Source organism: Monodelphis domestica, chromosome 4 (assembly GCF_027887165.1).
Source record: "Monodelphis domestica isolate mMonDom1 chromosome 4, mMonDom1.pri, whole genome shotgun sequence".
In the NCBI taxonomy this organism is placed as follows: domain Eukaryota; kingdom Metazoa; phylum Chordata; class Mammalia; order Didelphimorphia; family Didelphidae; genus Monodelphis; species Monodelphis domestica.
The window spans coordinates 46,774,518-46,791,346 of record NC_077230.1 but is presented as its reverse complement, the minus strand read 5'-3'; the positions used below and the strand labels follow the sequence as shown (position 1 = coordinate 46,791,346).

General features: G+C 36.4%; 1 protein-coding gene across 3 annotated transcripts in view; it reads right to left on the bottom strand.

Annotated features, from left to right (window-relative positions):
- Window positions 1-16,829, bottom strand: part of PDK3 (pyruvate dehydrogenase kinase 3) — a 150,522-nt gene that overhangs the window by 101,262 nt on the left and 32,431 nt on the right. The window lies entirely within an intron of this gene.

The following is a 16,829-nucleotide window of genomic DNA, read 5'->3' as shown; positions in this document are numbered from 1 at the left end:
GTTAACCTCAGGTTCCTTGAAGGTCTAAATCTCTGATCCTATGGTTGCACATTAATACACTTCTGTCTTAGCAGGGTTTTTAGAGGGAAATGTCAGTAAACACATAAATGTTTTCTAAATGTTACTACAAAAAGTACTTCTCTAGATACCCTATAGTTTAGTGGACTGAGGAGGAGTCACCAACAGAAATAAATATCAGTTATACCAGAGAAGCAATTTCGGGCTTGGCCTTTGGGGTACAACCAGGTCCTCTAACAAATTTCAAAATACAGGTTATGATTACATGTGATTCTGAGGTTTTAGAGCCTTAAGGATGTTTCTAATATGATGTGGACATTTGAATAAGTGGCCAAAGAGAAATTAGAGGAAAAAGAAATATTGTTTATATAGAAGTATGGAATGTCTTTTCTCCCAATATTCACTAACCATCAGTCACCTTAGCACACATACAATGACAAGGCTTAGCCTGCCCCTCTATGCCTTCTCCCTGATGCACTTATACTGAATCATAGTACACACAAAGCACACACCAAGTACTAGGGGCTTATTATCCCCATGGTCTCCTTCCTGCCTCACTTTTACTCACTGATTTTCCCAAGTGTATTTAGTGTTCTACATTTTCATGAAGCTTTTCGTGCTGAATCAATGAGAACAACAAGATAGGTATAAGACACAGAAATAAGTGCCATGTAAACTAGGTAGCATTCAAAGTGCTTTGCAAAACTGTGAAGTGCCATATAACTGTCAATTATTACTATTATTATCATTATATGTGCTCTATATTTGTGAATTTCATTTAACAGTTAAACCTATACTATAAATATAGCATCACTTTAGTTTATACATTAGAAATGTTATATATAACTGTAACTTTTGTATATTAAAACACACAAATCAATTAAGGATTAACAATGCTCCAGGTAAAGGCAGCCTTTAAAAAGAGGCCTAGTAGAAGGTTTAGTCTTGTCAAGTTTAATAAGGCCCATTTTTTCATAAGAGACTAGAACAAAGGAAGAGAGAATGAAGATAAAAGAGGGGTGTGAAGTGATAGAGAACAGGGAGCATTTTCAGCAAAATGCAGGTGACATTCTCTGCTAAATAAAAATACACTTCATATATTTTTAAGGAGAGGAAACTAAAGGAGTTGATCAAAGCAGCAAAAAATGTGTGCCACTTAACTCATTAGTGCAATATCCATATTATATATTTGCAAAAAAAACCTATCATGAAACAATCCAGTTTATGAAATGTATTGTAGAGGATAAGGCAAAGACATTCTATAAAGTAATCAGTAAAACACTCAAAATCAATAAACATATACTTCATATGTTCAGTCATTTCCTCCAAGAGAAAAAGGGTAAAATGTGGTAGAGGATTAAGAGAGATTAAAAAAAGATAAAAAACTATATACCTATATATTTATTACTTTTTTCTAGAGAAAAAAATCAGAAAGTACAGAACAAGGCATACAATACAATAAATCATATTTTAACAACCAAAAAATGACTATGTTTACTAAGATGAAAATCATTTCCAAATCAGATGCCTATGTATATCAGACAATTGATTTGTTAGTGCAAAGCTCAAATTATTATTAAACTAAGAATAAAAATGACTAAAAATGTGGCATACAAGTAAGATAAGTCCCACTTAGCCTATTTAAACAAGATGCCGATTCTAAAATAAAATGAGGCAAAAGGATAAAAGAACAGATTCTTTCCTTAGGAAATCTAAGTTAAGTAAGCTACTAAATCAACAAATACTTTTTATCTCTGCAACATACTGTACGCTGGCAACAAAGAGCAACATCTGCTTATAGTCTACTTCAATTAGTTCATAAAACTTTAGAGGATGATGGTTGAAAAATATGAGCCATCATGCTTCATACCAAACTGAGAAGCAACTAAAGAAAAAAACATTTAAATAAAGCTTTTCATGTCAACCAAAAAAATTCATCTGAAGGACATTTTGAGATGAAACTGGACAATATAGTAAAAGACAAATCACTTTGACTTGGGAATTCCGATCAATGAAATGACCAATCACAATTGCACAGGATTCAAGAGACCTACCTTCTGAGAGAAGCGATGGACTCAGGATGCATACTATGACATTTAGATGTTAACAACTTAGGAATTTTTTCTCCTTGACTATATGCTTGTAATGAGGGTTTTGTTTTTCTTTCTTTCTCAAGGGGGAGGAGTGACATAAGAGGAAGAGAAGGAAGATTTTTGTTGACTGAAAACTATTTATTTAAAATAAATGAAAACTCACTATTTGATAAAAATCGTTGGAAAAATTGGAAAAGAGTATAGCAGAAACTGGGGATAGACCAACATCTTACACCATATACCAAGTTATGGTCAACATTTAGACCTAAAAGGTGATACAATACTATAAGCAAATTTAAAGCATAGAAGAGTTTACCTATCTGACCTGTGGATAAGGAAAGAATTTGTGACCAAGCAAGATATAGAAAGCATTATAGAATGTAAAATGGATAATTTAGATTATAATAAATAAAAAAAGGTTTTGTACAAACAAAACCAATACAACCAAAATTAGAAAGGAAATAACTGGGAAATTTTTTCTACAGCAAATATATCTGACAAAAGTCTCATTTCTCAAATATATAGACAACTGAGTCAATTTTATGAAAATATAAAGCATTGTCCCAATTATAAATGGCTTAAGGATATGAATATGCAGTTTTTATACAAAGAAATCGAAGTTATCTACGGGCATATGAAAAATGCTCTAAATCACTATTGATTAAATAAATTCGAATTAAAAGAACTCTGAGGTATACACTTAATCAGATCTTCCAATATTACAGAAAAATAAAATTATAAATGTTGGAAGGGACATGGGAAATCAGGACATAGTTTATGGAGCTGTGAGTTCATCTAATCAATATGGTGAACAATTTAGATTCTGTCCCCTGACACTCTAATATCACAGGGTAGAGATTCCACTGACTTTGGGCTCTAGCACACCATGGCGCAAGGTGCTAAAATATCCTTCTCTATTTTGTCTCTACTCAGAATACCCAAAAATTTCTCACAGTGGTCCTGGATAAACTTATTCCTGTTTGTTTTTAGTTACTAACATTACTTACACACACACACACACACACACACACACACACACACACACACACAATAGAGAGCAGACCTTAGACTGAAGAAGCCCAAGGTTCTAGTCTTACTTCTGATATACGTTGATTCTACAACCTGGGCAATTTATTTTTTTTCTTTTTTTTACAAAACTCTTACCTTGCACCTTATAATCAATACTATATATTGTTATTTATATATTATGCATTGGTATTACATTTATATATTAGTGGTAAAGGCTAGGCAATGAGGGTTAAATGACTTGCCCAGGGTCACATATCTAGGAAGTGTCTGAGGCCAGATTTGAACCTAGGACCTCCTAGGCTCTAGGTCTCTTAGGTCTCTAGGCCTGGCTCTCAGTCCACTAAGCTACCCCAGCTGCCCCCTGGACAAGTTATTTAAATTCTTGGTGCTCCAGAACAGAGGGGTCAAACAGACAGACTTACCAGCAAAACTCCAGAATGCAACCAAACCAGATTAAAATGTAATTGGGAAAAATTTAACAAAAATAAAAATATAATAGAACACTGATAATAGTAATACATGGTTTTCTAATCCTAAAGGGATCCTTATATATGATTTATTATTGTTGTTGCTGTTCAGTCATATCCAAGTCTACATGATCCCATGGACTTTTCATGGCAACTATGTCTACATTTCATAGACAAGGAATTGAAGCAAATAGGGGTTAAGTGATGTGCCCAGAGTCACACAGCTAGGAAGTGTGAAGTCACATTTTAACTTAGATCTTCCTGACTCCAGGTCAGATGCTCCACTGACTGTACCACCTAGCTGCCTCTATGTATAACATAATGGTTCTCAATTCTATTACATAACTGCTTCAGATAATCCTCTAAGATCATACTTGAAGACAAAGCATCACCCTGAATTCATTAAGGAAATTCCTCTTCAGAAGCTTCCTACACCAATCAAATCAAAGATTCAGTCACTAACTTTTCATTATAATCTTCCTTTTGGAGCATTTTTAGAACCCTGCTGAAGTGCCTTTCTTTGGCATAGTGGGACTCCTCTAGAATTTTCCATGTCCCTACCCTAACTGAAATTCTATAGGACTTTAAAAAGCTTATAATCTTTTATTATTTTATTTCTCATTATCCAATACTACCCTTAAGCCTATTTCCTTATCACTGTAACCTCCAATCCATCCAACCCTTAGTATTCTACCAGACAATTATTAACTGATCTGGCTAATCTTTTTTTCCCCTTCTCAAATCTGGCAGTAACCGATTCAATTCTACCTTATCAAAGAGCATTCCCCAATTGCTAAATGGCCCAAGGATATGAACAGGAAGATTTCAGAAGAAATTAAAGCTATCTAGTCATGAAAACATGCTTTAAGTCACACCGGAATTGAGAAATGCAAATTAAAACAGCTCTAATGTACCATCTCACACCTATTATAAAGGTTAATGTGGCAGAAAATAAAAATGGGAAATGCTGGAGGGACTGTGAAAAAGTATGGACAAATGCACTGTTGGTAGAGTTTTTTTTTTTTTGTGGTCTGTATCCCAAAGAGCGTCTCTTTCTAAAAAGGATTAAAATTTTTATAATAATTCTTTTTTGTGATAGCAAATGATTGGAAATTGAAGGGACACTTATCTATTAGTGAATGGCAAAACAAGTTGTGGTATATGATTGTGATGGAATATTATGGTGCTACAAGAAATGAAGAGCAGGAAAACTTCAGAAAAATTTAGAAAGAATTATATGAACTGATGCAAAGTGATGTGAGCAGAACCAGAACATTATACATAGTAACAACAACATGGCACTATGATTAACTGTGAATGGCTTATTTTCAACAATACAATGATCCAAGACAATTCTGAAAGATTCTTGATGAAAAATGCTATTTATCTGCAAAGAAAGAGAACTGATGAATTGAGAGTGCAAATTGCAGTATAATCGTTTCATTTCTTCTTGCTTTTTTTGTGACATGGTTAATATGGAGCTATGTTTTATATGATGTCACATGTATAATTGATGGCATATTATCTACCTTCTCAATGAATGAGGGAAAGGCTGAAAAGAAGATAATTATTTTTAAACTTAAATATATATATATATATGAACTTAAATATAAAAAAATAAATAACAAATTAAAGATGCTCCCACCCCCATATCTACTTCATCCTCTACTTTTGAATACTGTTTCCTCATATTATGGTCATAACTTGTCAAATCAAAAATTTTCATCAGTTATAGTCATTACTTATCAAATCCCAGCTTTAGATTATTCCCACCATCTGTCTCCTCTCCTACTCACAGGCTGACGAATAGAAATGATGTTATAAACTCCATTGACTGGGAACACTAAAAATTCATGTTATCTAAGCTCCACTGGGCTCTTACTGCAACAAATTATCTTTCCACTTCTTGATAACTGATTCTATATCCCTCTTACAACAGTGGCTACTCTAAACCTTTTCTTTAATCAAGCATCCCACAACACTCCTTATTCCCATTCTTTAAGCTGAATTCCTGGTCTTGACTACACTTTCCCCTATATTCCTCCAACCTCACCCCACTTAAAGCTGTTAGCCTACAGTTCCCCCTTTTCCCCCCATCCTCATTTGATATCATCTGGAAATGATCACCCACTATTAGTGTCTGATGGAGAAGTAGCTCTTCTCCTTGCCAAGGTCAAACTTTCTTTGTGTGTCCTTAATCCTATCCCACCTTGCCTTCCTCAGATTGTCTATCCCCAATGTTATCTGTTTTCTCACTGTTTGGATCTTTTCCCCACACCAATTTGCCTAATTTTCTTATACTTTCCTTCTTTATGTTCAAGTCATTCACCCATTTTGAATTTATCTTGGTGTAGGGTGTGAAGTGTTGATCTAAACCTAATCTTTCCCACACTGAATTCCAATTTTCCCAGCAGTTTTTATCAAATACTGGATTTTTGACCCAAAAGCTGGGTTCTTTGGGTTTGTCATATACTGTCTTGCTGAGGTCACTTACCCCGAGTCTATTGCACTGATCCTCCTTTCTGTCTCTTAGCCAGTACCAAATTGTTTTGATGACTGCTACTTTATAATATAGTCTAACATCTGGGACTGCAAGGCTCCCTTCCTTTGTATTTTTTTTTTCATTATTTCACTGGATATCCTTGATTCTTTGTTCTTCCAAATGAACTTTGTTATGATCTTTTCTAAATCGGTAAAAAAATCTTTTGGAAGTTCAATGGGTATGGCACTAAATAGATAAATAAGTTTGGGTAGGATGGTCATTTTTATTATATTGGCTCATCCTACCCATGAGCAGTTAATGTTTTTCCAATTGTTCAAGTCAAGTTTTAGTTGTGTGAAGTGTGTTTTGTAGTTGTGTTCATAAAGTTCCTGTGTTTGTCTCGGGAGATAGATTCCCAAGTATTTTATTTTGTCTAAGGTGATTTTGAATTGGATTTCTCTTTCTAGTTCTTGCTGCTTAAAATGGGTTGGAGATATATAGAAATGCTGATGACTTATGTGGGTTTATTTTGTATCCTGCAACTTTGCTAAAGTTGTTGATTATTTCAATTAGCTTTTTGGTTGAATCTCTAGGACTCTTTAAGTAGACCATCATATCATCCGCAAAGAGTGATAGCTTGGTCTCCTCATTGCCTATTTTAATGCCTTCAATTTCTTTTTCTTCTCTAATTGCTACTGCTAGTGTTTCTAATACAATGTCAAATACTAGAGGTGATAATGGGCATCCTTGTTTCACTCCTGATCTTAATGGGAATGCATCTAGTTTATTCCCATTGCAGATGATATTAGCTGATGGTTTTGGATATATACTGTTTATTAATTTTAGGAATGACCCTTCTATTCCTATGCTTTCTAGTGTTTTTAATAGGAATGGGTGTTGCATTTTATCAAAGGCTTTTTCTGCATCTATTGAGATAATCATGTGGTTCTTGTTGGTTTGCTTGTTGATGTGGTCAATTATGTGGATGGTTTTCCTAATATTGAACCAGCCCTGCATCCCTGGCATAAATCCTACTTGATCATGGTGAATGACCCACCTGATCACTTGCTGGAGTCTTTTCATTAGGGAGATTGGTCTATTATTTTCTTTCTCTGTTTTTGGCCTGCCTTGCTTTGGAATCAGTACCATGTTTGTGTCATAAAAGGAATTTGGTAGAACTCCCTCTTTGCTTATTATGTCAAATAGTTTGCATAGTATTGGGATTAGCTGTTTTTTGAATGTTTGATAGAATTCACTTGTGAATCCATTAGGTCCTGGGGATTTTTTCTTAGGGAGTTCTTTGATGGCCTGTTGGATTTCTTTTTCTGATATAGGATTATTTAAGAAATCTATTTCTTCTTCTGTTAGTCTAGGCAATTTATATTTTTGTAAATATTCATCCATATTACCTAAGTTGGTATATTTATTGCCATATAGTTGGACAAAAGTAGTTTTTAATGATTGCCTTAATTTCCTCTTCACTGGAAATGAGGTCCCCCTTTTCATCCTTGATGCTGTTAATTTGCCTTTCTTCTTTCCTTTTTTTAAATTAGATTGAACAGTACTTTGTCTATTTTGTCTGTTTTTTTCAAAGTACCAGCTTCTAGTCTTGTTTATTAGTTCAATAGTTCTATCACTTTCGATTTTATTAACTTCTCCCTTAATTTTTAGGATCTCTAGTTTGGTTTTCTGCTGGGGTTTTTTAATTTGTTTGCTTTCAAGTTTTTTGATTTGCATGTCCAATTCATTGATCTCTGCCCTCCCTAATTTGTTAATATATGCACTCAAGGACATGAATTTTCCTGAGTACTGCTTTACTGCATCACATTAGGTTTGAAAGGATGCCTCACCATTGTCATTTTCCTCAATGAAATTGTTTCTATGATTTCTTCTCTAACTAACCGATTTTGGAGTATCATACTATTTAATTTCCAATTAATTTTTGATTTGGCTCTCCATGTACACCCTTACTGATCAATATTTTTATTGCCTTATGATCTGAAAAGGTTGCATTTATTATTTCTGCTTTTCTGCATTTGAATGCCATGTTTCTGTGACCTAGTGTATGATCTATTTTAGTGACTGTGCCATGTGGTGCTGAGAAGGTGTATTCCTTTTTGTCCCTATTTATTTTTCTCCATATGTCTATTAACTCTAATTTTTCTAAGATTTCATTCACCTCTTTTACCTCTTTCTTGTTTATTTTTTGGTTTGATTTATCTACATTTGATAGTGGTTGGTTCAAGTCTCCCACTAATATGGTTTTATTGTCTATTTCCTCCTTCAATTCTCCTAGTTTCTCCATTAGAAATTTGGATGCTATACCATTTGGTGCATACATGTTGATTAGTGATAATTCCTCATTGTCTATACTCCCTTTTAACAGAATATATTTACCTTCCCTATCCCTTTTAATCAGGTCTATTTTGCTTTGGCTTTGTCAGATATCATGATTGCAACTCCTGCCTTCTTTCTATCAGTTGAGGCCCAAAAGGTCTTACTCCATGTGAGTATCAACCCGCCTCATATGTGTTTATTGAAGACAACATATGGTAGGGTTTTGGGTTCTAATCCAATCTATTTGTCTACGTTTTATGGGTAAGTTCATCCCATTCATGTTCAAAGTTATGATTGTCACTTGTGGAGTTCCTGGCATTTTGATATCTTCCCCTAATTCTGACCTTTCTTCTTTAGCTATAACCTTTTAAACCAGTGATTTACTTTAGGTCAGTTCCTCTAGTCCCCTCCCTTGATATGCTTCACTTTCTGGCCCCTCCCTTTTTATGTTCCCTTCCCCTCCCCCCATCCTTCCCTCCCCTTTTATACTCCCCTCCCCCTCCTTAATTTTCCTTTCTCTCTTACCCTGTTGGATAAGATAGAATTCAGGATCCCAATGGATCTAGATCTTCTTCCCTCTCAGTTGATTTCACTGAGAGCAAGGTTTAAGTAATACCACTTCGTGCTCTCTTCCTCTCCTCATATGAGAGTTCTTCCGCTCCCCTTCCCGAGTGTATCTTTGTGTAGGAAAGATTATTCTATTTAGTCCCCCCCGCATATCTAGAAGTAAATCTTAGTATCATCAATGATTCTCCCCTCCCTTTTTCTTTCTTTGCCCCTCCCTTTCACCAAATCTTCTTGATGCCCCAATCTTTCCCTCTGCATGATTCTTCTAACTACTCTTATGGTGCATACAATTTTTGAGAGTTACACAATAAATTTCCCCCACATATTAATATATATATATATATATATATAATTTGATATAAATGTAGTCCTTATAGAAGAGAGTTTGACTTAAAGAAAAAGATAAGAATTTTCTCCTTTTCCCTTTCTTTCATATTTACCTTTTCATGTTTCTCTTGCTTTCTGTGCTTGGATATCAAATTTTCCACTAATTTCTGTTTTTTTCTTAGCAAATACTTGGAAATCTTCTATTTTGTTGAATGCCCATACTTCCCCCTGGAAGTATATAGTCAGTTTTGATGGGTAGTTGATTCTTGGTTGGAGACCCAGCTCTCTTGCCTTTCTAAATATCGTGTTCCATGCTTTGCGGTCTCTTAGTGTGTTAGCTGCTAAGTCATGTGTAATCCTTGTGGGGCCCCTCTATATCTGAAGATTCTCTTCTTGGCTTCTTGTAGGATTTTCTCCTTAGCTTGGAAGCTCTTGTATTTGGCGATTACATTCCTGTGGGTTCTTTTGGGAATTTAGTATAGAGGGTATTCTATGAACCCTTTCTATTTCTATTTTGCCCCCTTGCTCCAGAACATGTGGGCAATTTTCTTCTATAATCTCCTGTAGTATAGCATCGAGGATTTTGTATCTCTGGTTTTTCAGGCAGACCAATGTTTCTCAGGTTGTCTCTCCTTCCTCTGTTTTCCTGGTCTGTCACCTTGTCAGTGAGGTATTTTATGTTTTCTTCTAATTCATTAATTTTTTGGCTTTGCTTTATTCTTGCTGTTTTGCAAGCTCACTGTCTTCCAGTTGCTTATTTCTGATCTTTAGGGACTTGATTTGTTTTTCAGCTTGTTCTACCCTTTTGTTAGAGACTTCCAGCTCTTTCTCCAATTGTGAAGTCTTCTGTATCAGACTGCTGACCTCTTTCTCCCATTTTTCTTTCCAGAAGGTTTCCATCTTTTGGATAAGCTCCAATTTGAGTTCTTCCAGAGCTTGTGGACAATTTCCATTTTGGGGGGGCATGTTTTGATTTTGTTTGGATTTCATCCTCTTTCTCTTCTTTTCCTTGGGTACTCCCGCCATAAAAGTTTTCAATAGTCACTTTTTTCCCTTTCTTCTTGGAGGCTTGATTTTGGGCCATGTGAGCCATTCCTTTGGTGGTTATTTTCCCCTTTCCTTTTTGGTCCGAGTTCTGGGTGATATGGGCGGGTTTTCTGTGGATTAGGTTGGATTTAGTTCTTCCCAGCCTCCGTAGTTGGTTCGTGTGCCCGCCCCTGTGCTCAGCGCACTCCCGTGCTCTGTGATCTCTTCTCACTGGTGTGCAGGAATCTCCTGTAAAACCGCTGAGGAGTGGAACTCTGGTATTCCCTGTCAGTTTCCAGGGAGCCTGGCTTCCCCCCCCCACCCCCGTCACTACAGCGAGGCGCAACGTTTTGGCCTTAGGCAGTTTTTACAGACTCTCAAGACTCCTCACTGTTCCCAGTTTGCAGGGGATCTGCTGTCTGTGTGCTCTCCAGTGCACAGGGTTCTCCCATGAAACCGCCCTGAGAAGTCATTTCCTAGCAGTCTTTAGATCCCAAGGATCCTGGTGCGCCCCCCCCCCCCCCGACAGAGACGTTCCTCACTCACTCGCTGTCCCATTGAGCACTCTGATCCCCTACTCTGGTTCAGTGGGGGAGGTGGGGGGGCCAAAAGGTGGCTCAGTTCACATTTTTGTACAAGCTTTTCCTCCTTCTTATAGTGTGGCAATGTTCAAACCCCAAGTACCTTCATTTCTGTGAGGTACTGGAGAGTCCCTCCGTTCTTCCAAAGATGATTTTTATGCTCTTTTAAGGTAGTCTACTTCGTTCGGTGCTGGGGAGAGGAAGTGATTCACATCTAGATTTCAGCCATGTTTACCTGGAAGTCCAGTTCCCATTTTTATAAAGATGATTAACAGATTTATATATCCAGGTCTTTTCTTTCTCTTGATTTCCCATTCTATATCACTTTCTGCATATTGGGCATTTTTTCAAACTGGATGTCATAAAAACATCTCATACTTAATATGTTCCAAAGAGAACTCATTATCTTCCTTCCCAAACTTATCACTCTTTCAGACCTCCCAATTTATATTAAGAGTAACACCAACCTCCCAGGTATCCAAATTCAAAGTTATATATTATTCTAAACTCACTCTCAACCCACATATTCAACCAGTTGCCAAATCTTTTTCATTTCTGCCTCCAATCTCTCACATGTGTTCCCCTATCCTCCATTTGCTCAGCCACCACTCTTGCTGGGCCCTGTTTCCTATCTTGCCTGGACTATTAGAATAGTTTTCTTATTGATCTTATTGATCTCCCAGGTTCAAGGGTCTTTCTGTCTTTCTCCTTCAATCACACCCCACATAAGGATTCTTAGTGGCTTAAATAAAAAGGAACTATTGACCATATTTCCTACTCAATTAACTCTCATGGATTCCATCGCTTCTAGTAGAAAATATGAGTCACTTTGTTTTGTATTTGAAGATTTTCATAACGTGTGCCTTCTAGATTTCTAAGTCTTCTTATACCTACTCCCCTCAAGGCACTCTATCATTGATGTTACATCTATTGTCTCTATATCTTAATATTGGCTAACTCCCATGCCTGAAATTCTTAATTACCTCTGCCTCTAAGAATCCTCTGGCTTCCTTTAAGACTTAATTTAAGCTTGACCTTGACCTTCTAACAGATAACCTTTCCAATTCTCCTTCCAATCAGTCCAAGATGGTAGTACCTTCCTCTGTTACCTTGTATCTTCTTGGTATATATAAAACAGGTAGGTTATTGTAAAATTGAAAATGTTACGATAAAAAAAGAACTACATTTTCTGGGAGCCCACTCACTTCCTGTCATTATGTACTTCCTGTAGACAGGGGATATCAGGTGGGGACGTGGAGGGTCCTACATCCTTGGCCCTGTTGGCAAGCATGTGAGGATTTTGAAATGGACTAATAAGCCATGGGCATGTGGTCTTTATTTTATATTCCTTTTGTTTATTTATAATCATCATTAATAAATCCCTTAAAATATGACATTTTTATTATTTGAGATTTAATTTTAACTTTTACATTGATAGTAACCACAAAGAAAGAAGAAACTCTCAATTTTTTAAGATGGCTTAGATAATTTGTTTTAAGCCACATTTCTCCTGCCAAGGCTTTTTGCCACCCCCCCCCCCCTTGAACACCAAGAGAACTCCAAACTCTCTATCTGAGCTGCTGCTTTGCTCCTGCCAGTTTGTTTGTTGTTTTTGTTTTTTTCCTTACCCAATTTTTTGCTGGTTGCCCTCCCTACTGGCTACTACTAGTTTGAGGTACTTAGCCAGGGTCTCTTGGCTGAGAAGAGATAAGCTTATTCTCTCACCCATCTGCTTAAGCCTGCGTTCCTCATTCTCTGCTTCTGCTTTTGATTGCTGCTGCCTATCCTGTTTGCTCCTAGTCCTTCTGCTCCTGCTATGGCTTCAATCCCGACTTTGTTCCTGCTGGTAGCTGCTGCTGTGTCTTCAGAATCACAAGCTAGCTGGTAAAATCTGGGATGTATTTTGGCGTCTAATTTATTTATCATTTCATTTGATTTCTTGGCTTCTTTCTCCAATTGGGAGTTCTGATCTTTTAAACTGTTATTTTCTTTTTGAACTATGTCCCACTTTTCTTGCAAATATTCTTCAATCTTTTTGATAAGCTCTGATTTAAATTCTTTAAGAGCTTGTGGCCAATTTCCATGGGGGCGGGGGGGGGGGGAGGTTTGGATGCATTTATTTGTATGTCCTCTTCTGCTATTTCCTCTGTAGTCTGGATTTTTCCTCCATAAAAATTACTCAGCGTCAATCCCTTCTTCTTGTTTTTCTTGGTGTTGGGAAGTTCTTTTTCCTGGGTATTTTTGCCATCACTATGGTGGTTTTTCCTTCTCTTTCCAGTTAGAATTCTGAGTAAGGAGGGAAGGCTCTCTGTGTATGGAGCTAAGGAGCAAGGTTTTTGCCTGAGGCCACCTCTCGAGTCTCTGGAGCTTCTACTGTTTGCAACCCTTCTCTGGGCTATATCCACGCCCAAGGTCTGTGCTCTTCTGCCTTTTGGGCTCTCAAGTCTAGCTGTTCTCAGAGGTATCTTTGGTGGTCTTAGTCAGCTGCCGTGGTCTTAGTCAGCTGCCAAGGACCTAGAAATGCCCCTCACTCACTGATTCTAGCACTCACTGGCTCTGAGTCTAGCGCACTGCCTCTGTAGGTCGGGTGGGGGAGGGTAGGTCAGCTCGCATTTTGGTGGAAGCTGTTTCACCCCTTATAGTGTGGAAATGCCCAAATCCCATGTACCACCTTTAATGCTGTGCCCCACTGTGGAGTCCCTTTGTTCATATGAATTCTTTTTTTTTTTTGGCCTTTTGAGGTAATCTATATCTGTAGGTGCTGAGGAGAGGTAGATTCCTGCATCTAAACTACAGCCATATTTACCTGGAAGTCTGTATTTTCCTTAGGTAATGATGAGCCTCCTAACTCCCTCTCCACATGGCTGGGTAGACAAACTTCTCCCTAGCATTTTACCTCTGGGGGGAAGGGAAGGGAAGAAGGACATTACTCTTCCAAACAGGAAGTAAATTACAAGCATGGTGCACTCTTTGAAAGAGCAGTGCATTGCCTATTTCAAACAGCTTCCAGCTTTAGGATGTTTTTTCATGAGTGCACTGATCATTTCACTAATGTTGCCTGAGATTCAGGGGAGAAATTCCTCTCCCATTACAACCCTTTGCCATTTGGGTCTGCTCAGTCTCTTAAGATTCATCCAATTTTGGATTCCTTCACACTATGATCAGCAAGGAGTTCTCCCCTTGTTACAGGAGATTGAAGAGCTCTGACAAAAGGAATCTGAATGGAGAGAGAAAGGAATTTTAAAGTGTTTGGAGGTGAAAGGAGGAGCCTTTTAGACTCCATTTTTTAAATGAAAGTATCTTATTGCATTTTGCCAATTGTCTGCTTTAAGATTAATTTTGTGCTTTTAAATTCATATATTAATGTATTCAATACTATTCTGTTACACTGAATCAGTTTAATCTACTGTTTTAACTATTAGTTATATTCTATTACCTTTCCCCTATAATTATACTGAACAAATATTATTGAATAACCCCACCACCACCACCACCACCACCAAAAGCTTTTCCTTCCATTTTTGCTTTAATTGCCATATAGATGATGGATGGACTTCATCACAAATGGTTACAATTGTATAACAACCTTTGGAAAATTGAATGAGCTAAATATCTTAAGTTGATTTTATGGGGTCTTTAGACAGGATTTTTAGATTTTTTTCAATAACTCTGACTGAACATTTTACTTACCTCCGAGATATTTGTAACAAGAGGTAAAGGGTCCATTTTAGTAGTGGAAGTGAAGTGTAATTATAATCCCCACCTCCCGCATTTGTAAAAAGATGAATGGATGGGACATAATAGTCTCATACCAAAGGAGCTAGGAAGTTGATCCCAGGGCATGGTACCCCTGGATGGCTCCCAAGAGAGAGCATCTCTCATTTGTAACTCTTCTGTTTATTCTATCCATCTACCAGAATGATCTAGACCACTGGTGACATTTTTAGACACAACATCAACAGTATAGAGGTTTGGTTTATTCTAGACACCTCTGCCACATTTTGTAAAATGATGGCAGTAATAGATTTTTAAAAAATATCTCAGCCAAGGTTGAAACATTGCTTTATCCGAAAAACTTGTGACAAGTATCCATTAGTTTTACATGTCATACAAGAGACTCATGTGAATCCTGATGATAGAGAGTTTGTTTGTTCTTGTCATTAAATGTGCTATTATAATTTTGGGGATTTTGATACTGCTTGAATGCGCATTACATGCTTTATTATTGTTCTTTACCAAAAACTTTGTGAAAATCATTTGCACTCACAGAGTGGATCATGGCTAAATTTGAAGAGGAAGTGGATCTCATTTTTGGGTGAGAAACCTTTGTATTCTACCTTTCTTTAGTTGACAGTGTGTCAAAGATTGTAAGCTATATATATGTTTGATTTTTAAAACTTATTGTTTTTTATTGCATGTGCAAGATACTATTTCAGTTTTATTTTTTCCTCTCCTTTTTTTGTATCTGAAGCATATGTCACAAGTATTGAGAAGATTTTCTTTAACTTTTTTGATTTTGCAGTAATATAAGTTTATAATACATTTTCCCCGATGTCAATGCATACCCAAAAAGCTTTAGAGTAAAAAATGCCATTGATTGTTTGAAAAAAAAAATGATGGGACTTTACTTAATGATTTTGTCTGATTCCAGGAGAAGGGAATACAAAAACTGCATGTTCCAAAGAAGCACAAAGTTACTTGCATAGTGCCAATTGAGCACAAGGTCAAAGAGACCAAACCAATTCTATGTAAATTGATGACATTCTGCACAAAGAGCACAAGTACTTAATCATGTGAAAGACTCATGGTTGTGGCTGTTTAACATGTGTTAAATGCAGGACTTCCTTGTAACACACGCTGTATATGAAGTACATGACATTGATTTATTCTGACTCCATCCTGGTTCCCATTTGCTCCTATAATCTAGTCCCTTTTCTGTCTTTCATAATGGGGCAACTTTCTGTAGTCCTGGCTACTGATTGGGTAAGTGCATAATTACATAAATCACTTTAATTGGGCCCTGATTCAAGGACCTGTTATGAACTTATTTTTCTTTTACATAGAATTTTACACATAAGACTTTGACAATCTATATCTCAACCAGAAGTTATTTTTTTTTCTTTTTTCTTTGGATTTTTTTGATGTTTTTGATTTCTCTTGTCAATTGATTCATATACCTCATAACTCAGCCATGTACCCCTAAGTGATCCCTGTGTTTTTCAACACCCTCTTCAGGGGGTATGTATTATTCTAAAAGTTTATTAAATGTTTATTAGTTTATTAAATTAAGTTAAATGAAAAGTTTAAATTCCTTTTGAGAGTAATTTTAGGTTAAGAAACATGCTACCTCACCGAATCCAGAAAGTGAACTGTTTGAAGAAGGCACAATGAAGATGCCTCCGCAGACAACAGAATGCACCAGAAGATCCAGAGTGAACTTTGTGATGAATATGAATATGAATAATTAATCCAAAAGACCAGACACAAAGATTCTTATAAGTCAAGTAAAGTATATTCATTATTTTTTTCACAACAGGGCTTCCACAACTCTTTGGCCTGTCATTTTTTATACAGAGATAAATATTTTCATATATATCTCTATATATAAACAAAAAATTCAGAATCCAGATACTAAAAGATTATTATTATTATTGTTTCTATAAGTTCAGTCACTAAAAATAAAAACATTATAATCATCATCAAGTTACACAGCTTACCTAGCATCATCTTTATCTTACAAGATAAAAGAGTCAATCCCTTCCAGATCTAGATTTCTCTTTCCAATCTACTTTTCCAATTTAATACACAGACAAAATAAATACCTTTCTGTTTGATTTCCACTAGCTTTTATCACTATTCCACCAAGAAAAACACTAGAAACTTTTTCAGCAACTATGAAAAC